This window comes from Hippoglossus hippoglossus, chromosome 19 (genome assembly GCF_009819705.1).
Source record: "Hippoglossus hippoglossus isolate fHipHip1 chromosome 19, fHipHip1.pri, whole genome shotgun sequence".
Classification (NCBI taxonomy): Eukaryota; Metazoa; Chordata; class Actinopteri; order Pleuronectiformes; family Pleuronectidae; genus Hippoglossus; species Hippoglossus hippoglossus.
Genome location: NC_047169.1, coordinates 20,046,823 through 20,052,925, shown reverse-complemented (window position 1 = coordinate 20,052,925; position 6,103 = coordinate 20,046,823). Strand labels below are relative to the sequence as shown.

Sequence of the window (6,103 nt, the reverse complement as noted above, 5' to 3'; positions counted from 1 at the left end):
TCACTGTTTATTTTATGGTTATAGTCAAGTCATCGTCTTTTAGATGTGAGTGAACTTAGTTACATTTATTCAAAACCATTGTTTACACTAAGTCTTTCCTAAAATAAATACAGGCTGCTATGTGCAAACTTCACATGATGTTACAGTTGTTGACAGATTCAATAAGAGTCACTTGCATCTGCTTACAAATACATTATAAGAGCTATAAAGAATTTCTCCAGTGTTAATAAATGTGTTTTAAGCGATTTGACGCCAAGTAGCTGAAGATAACTGCAGAGGTTATCTGGCTCTGTTTCAATCAGAGGGAAATAAAATCTGCATGGGAGACAGAATTAGACAAAAAACGCATTTAATAATACTTATGAAAAAAAACACACACAAATAAAATTATTTTACACTGATTAGCATAAACACTGGACTGATGGTCAACCAGGCTCCAGTTTCACAGTGGCTCCTTGTCCTCCAAACTCAGGACAAAGCCAAACTCCTCTGTAGAGACAAAAACAGGGCAAGTTCACAACTAGTCCATGAGTTCGTAATTGAATTAAAGTGATAAAGTGCACGTTTCTTTACCTACCAGTGGTGAGGGGCTGCACAGAGAGCCTGGCCCTTGTAAAAAGCGCCATGTCCTTCAGAGGCTCTCCCTTGGCGCGTTGCTGCAGGTGGTATTTTTTTTGTTTTGGTATTCAGATTCAAATTCAAATGTAAGCATCTGGTTGCTATGGTGACTGATGATGCTCATGTTTCTGTGTTTTCATCACCATAGCAACCAGATGCTAAGATTTGACTTTGAAGCTTATTTTGATTGACAGTGTAATTCCATCATAATTCCACTGGGGCTGGGACAGCAGGACAAATCTGATTGGACACCTTCCAAAGGAGACCTCTGATTGGCTGTTGTCTTTTTGACTCTGCCTTTAATGCTGGTAAAGTTGAAGAAAGTTTCTTATAGCACTCTGACCTTGTGTGAGGTAAGTCATGTCTCCCTCTCTTGAACTCTGTATTTATCCAGCATGCTAACCTCTACAATTCAGGCTCATAATTCAAGTTTGAAATGACGCTACTGTAAAATATGAAGCTGCTGCTGTTACCTGCTGCTGTTAAATGTTGATAATGTGCTGGTTTCTTTGCTGGTTGTTGTGAAATGTATTTATTCAAATGGGATAAACCCCTTGAGTTGCACCAACTGGTTTTCAAGAGGGTGGTTGCTTTCATAACAGATGTGGGAACATTGTTGACGGCTTGTCTTGTGTTTTCTGATGCCTATATTGATTCCTGTGGTATTCTTGTCATTTAATGTTGCTATTTAAATGAATGAGTGATACGTGATAGTGTGATGCTAATTCTAACTACAGTATTTAAGGCATAGTCAAAAAGACAACAGCTGTCACTGCCAATCAAATTCAGATTCAAATTCAAATGTAAGCATCTGGTTGCTATGGTGACTGATAATGTCTCTCTCTCTCTCATCAGTTGGTGTTTTCATCACCATAGCAACCAGATGCTAAGATTTGACTTTGAAGCTGATTTTGATTGACAGTGTAATTCCATCATAATTCCACTGGGGTTGGGACAACAGGACAAATCTGATTGGACACCTTCCACATGAGGCCTCTGATTGGCTGTTGTCTTTTTGACTCTGCCTTTAATGCTGGTAAAGTTGAAGAAAGTTTCTTATTGCACTCTGACCTTGTGTGAGGTAAGTCATGTCTCCCTCTCTTGAACTCTGTATTTATCCAGCATGCTAACCTCTACAATTCTGGCTCATAATTCAAGTTTGAAATGATGCTACTGTAAAATATGAAGCTGCTGCTGTTACCTGCTGCTGTTAAATATTGATAATGTGCTGGTTTCTGTGCTGGTTGTTGTGAAATGTATTTATTCAAATGGGATAAACCCCTTGAGTTGCACCAACTGGTTTTCAAGATGGTGGTTGCTTTCATAACAAAGGCTTGAAGATGAGCTGCTAAACAAGAACCAGCTCATCGTGAGTGCTACTTAGGAAAAAAGAGCTCAAACCAACGCTTACATTGACTGCCTGGCTGTGCTCACAGCTAAAGAAATGGAGCTGAAGAAGAGTCGGGCAGAGACGCTCAAGGTGAAGCTGCAGCAGACTCGATCTGAGAGACTGAGCTGCAGAAAGGTGGAGGCAGAGACGAGCTGGAGTAGAGAGGAGGAGGTGGACAAGGAGAACCAGGCTCTGAAGGAGCAGGTCAACCTGCTGAAGGTCAGACAGAGGAGGCTGGAGGTGAAGCTGCAGCAGACTCGATCTTTAAAAAGCTCAGTGAGAGAGAGAACGAGCTGAAGTTTGTTGAGAGGATGTGGAGGAGAGAGGAGCAGCAGCTGGGGACAGTGAAGGTCTAGAACAAAGACAAACTCCTGAACCAGCAGACAATCATTGTACAAAGAAGAGAGGGATGTGTAGATAAAAGTTTGTCCAAAATATTATAATGATGTAAATATTGTAAATATGTTTAATTTTGTAAATAATAATAATAATAAACAAGTAAGGTAACATCTACCTGTGTATGTCTTTCTGAATATAGATACAGGATTCATGGCTCTGATCAATTCACACAGTGTTGGAGTTAAACACATCAGTGTGAATGGTTTAGTGTGCTACTGTTCACAACAACACAACACAGCAACACAAGACAAACAATGTTTCTTACATTTTTTACAATTGGCTTTATTTATATATTAATTATGACAATAATACAATAATAATAACAACAAGACACTGAACTCCAGTTTGCCCCTGAAGGCTTTACTGCAGTGTGTGTATAGAAGCATTGTAAGAATGTGTGTAGCCGTATAGCCGACATGTCCTCCGGAACATCTACAACGCAGCAGGAGATTCTCCAATAAGACACATTCACAACAACAAAGAAATCTCCAGAGCGTCAGGTGAGGGGGGGGGGGGGGGGGGGGGGATAGGCAGGACGTGAGGCATTGATTAATCTGCAAAGATCACATGCTTTTATTTACAGCACATCGACAGCGGCGTCTTTTTATTCCACACATGCTCTGGACACAACCAAGGAAGCGTTTACAGACATGAATTGGTTAAATTTACCTGCAGTACCTTAGATTCATTTAAAGCTGCACTGCATGTTGCCTTTAAAATAATCAGTTATAGCTGTGTCTCTATAAAAAGCCTGGTTTGGTTCTATAATGTCACAAACAAGTTATGTAAATTATCTAAATGGTTAAAAAAGAAGGAAATCCAAATAAAAGAAAGATAAATCTACGCAGAGGTCCGGGACATGCAAAACGAATAAGTACTAGATGAAATATAATAAAACAAAGTATAAATAGAAGACAAAAAGCCAATTCATTTGCCTGAAAAATGAATAAAAAAATATTATTATAATAATAATAATAATTAAAGCCCTCAAAAAGCCAATTCATTTGCCTGAAAAAAAAAAAATAATAATAACATATTATTATTATAATAATAATAATTAAAAAATAATCAGTTCGATCATGTATTCCCTCTTTGTAACCCCTGTTAAAAACTGATTCAAACTCATTAATTATATTTCTTCAAAACATAGGCCCAGTCATCCCCACTTTGCATACCAGAAGAAGGTGGTCAAGGCAATGAGAAGCTAAAATAGTTCTTTACATACTGAGGTGTTTTTTCAATGTGATAATCATGTTTGGTTCAGACTAATGCGTCTGTGTTACACACAGAACATTTTCGGCCTGTTAAAATGCCTTTTGTAGCAGCTGAATACATAGGTTGGTATCCTGGTATATGAAAATAATGGTTCATAGATTGGCAGAGGCCATAGCAAGTCAATTTTTAAGTTCATGTTTTCTTATATGGATCACAGCAATGCTATTAGATTGTCAGGCTGTACACTGCTAAGGGTGCCATCATGCACACAATGACAGGTTTGTATTGTTTTGTTGTCTCGTATCGATGTTTAGCAGGTTTAATTTTAAAAATGTTTGTAATCTAATTTTTCTGTGATCACATGATAACATTTGATAATCAGCACTTACAAATGAAAGCTGGCCGTTGGGCATGTACTGAAGTATTATACAATCTGAACAAGTGACCTGATGATGGTGTTACCTGAAGTCAGAGGACAACCAATGTTATTAAAATATATTCTGATGGAAACTTAATAGTGCCTGCTAAATTTTAGGAGGCAGTATGAAAAGTATTGGGGGGTTATGAGTCACAAGGGTTCATTGTCTGGGGACCAAGGAGGTCTGTATTTAATTCAATAACAATCCATCTACAATTTATTAAGGTATTGAACTGAGATTTTTGAGCGCCGTGTTAGACAGTGCTTTCCACCAAAATAATTAGTTCATATTTTTGGTACAATGTTGTTTATCACTCTAGCACAGCACCATCAAATGGGAGAATCTATGAGAAGAAGCCCTGAGGCTAATTTGGAGGCTTGTGGTGGATGAACACTCAAAGATGGGTAGTAACTGATAACATGTAACTGTAATTATTTAATCAGATTATTAAAAATAACTAATAACTATCACCACAAACTAGATTTAAAAATATGTAATTAGATTATAGTTACACAGTATGCTCACAAGCTTTCACTTTGCGCACAACAGATTTGTTTGTCTGTGTCTGTATTCTCTGCAGAGATGTGTTCTCTTTTACTACCTTGCAAATCCACCATTATAATAGCAATCCACCAAAGTGCAAGCTTACCTGGTTTTTAAAGGGAATGGGAGATGGCACTCTGGTTTATTGCATGTTTCATCCAAACACACCATTCTATCATTAACAGGTTAAGAACAACCCTTTGGAACCATACGCCTAGCATTAAACTAACAAAAGTGGATTTGGACACCCACTAAACCCACTCGTGCCATGCACTTAGATTGTTATAACTAACTAAACTACTTGATTTGAAACCTTCAGCTTCTTCTCATTCAGCTAGCTAATGTAGTAGAAAACATGAAGGATGGGTTTAGCTTGGGTTTTGCTTTTTGTTCAGTCATGTCCATTGCAGTGCTCTTTACTCACTTGCATCTGCCACAGTAGTGAGGTTGATAATGGCAGCAAAGTGCTGAATATACAAAAACTCACTTTTATTTGCATGTTTTCATATTTGTATTTGATTTCTCAATGTTTTGAGATGCTTCAGAAGAAAAAATAATATTGCTGTTAATTATTTTGGGTCTGCACCCCTATTTTAGAATAAGGCGCAATATTTCAAATGTTTTATTATTTGAGGTGTTGAGATCTGCTAAAAAATTTTTTATAATGCAGTCAATTATGTTCAACTTACTTCTGACTATATCTCTACACTACAGTTTTAAGTGTCCTGATCTTAATGGACATTCTAGTTCTAGTATATTATGTTCATATCTAGACAATAAACTAAGATTTGTTTGCTCTAACATAGCTGAATCTGAGCTGAGTCACAGAGGGATCATTATTACTCATAATGAATTGCCAGCTAATATTAGTGATTTTATATAGTCTATATAACATTATATTTCTGTTAATTCTAAAACAGTTATTTTCACTACCTTTCTCTGCAGTAACTGATAAGTTAACTGCACAGTAACACAGAGGGGGGGGGCTGAATCCAGCTGAATCTCCTGCTGCTGCAGCAATGAATAGAATAAAGAAACTAAAGCATTTTCTGAACATTGGAGCCTGTAAACCTTAGTGCCCCCAAATTAAAATGATGTACCCCAAAAACAAGAATAATAGATCTTCTTTAAATTCACGCCAAACTAATAAGATGATGATCCAGGTCTGTGATCATTTTGGAGGCTATAGTTTGTAGTGTTGCGCTGGAGTACATTGCCATTCAGTCACATCACAAATAAATGTTTGTGCTATAAAATCCCTCCTCTTTATATTGTGTGTTCTAAATTTTAACTACACCTCAAAACTACACAACCTTAAAAATATTACATAAAATAGTTGTACCAATACATCTCTGGAACAAATTAATGATTTGTTACAGACCTATTGTAGCTGATTACATGGTGTGTTTCTGATTTTCTTTTCCCATGCTCTGTATTTGCATGTTTATTTTAAGTTTCACTGCATTGTTAGAAGTTTTGTTTTTGCCTAGTTTCTGTCTCCTCAGTACAAAGGGGGTGT

The 6,103-nt window shown here is 37.1% G+C and overlaps 1 long non-coding RNA gene across 1 annotated transcript; it reads right to left on the bottom strand.

Annotated features, from left to right (window-relative positions):
- Positions 1–332: 332 nt before the first annotated feature.
- Positions 333–675, bottom strand: LOC117752963. The gene is made up of 2 exons (XR_004612170.1): positions 578–675; positions 333–489 (listed from the first exon to the last, which is right to left on the bottom strand). It is a non-coding gene; the product is annotated as an uncharacterized LOC117752963 (long non-coding RNA).
- Between the last annotated feature and the right edge of the window lie 5,428 nt (positions 676–6,103).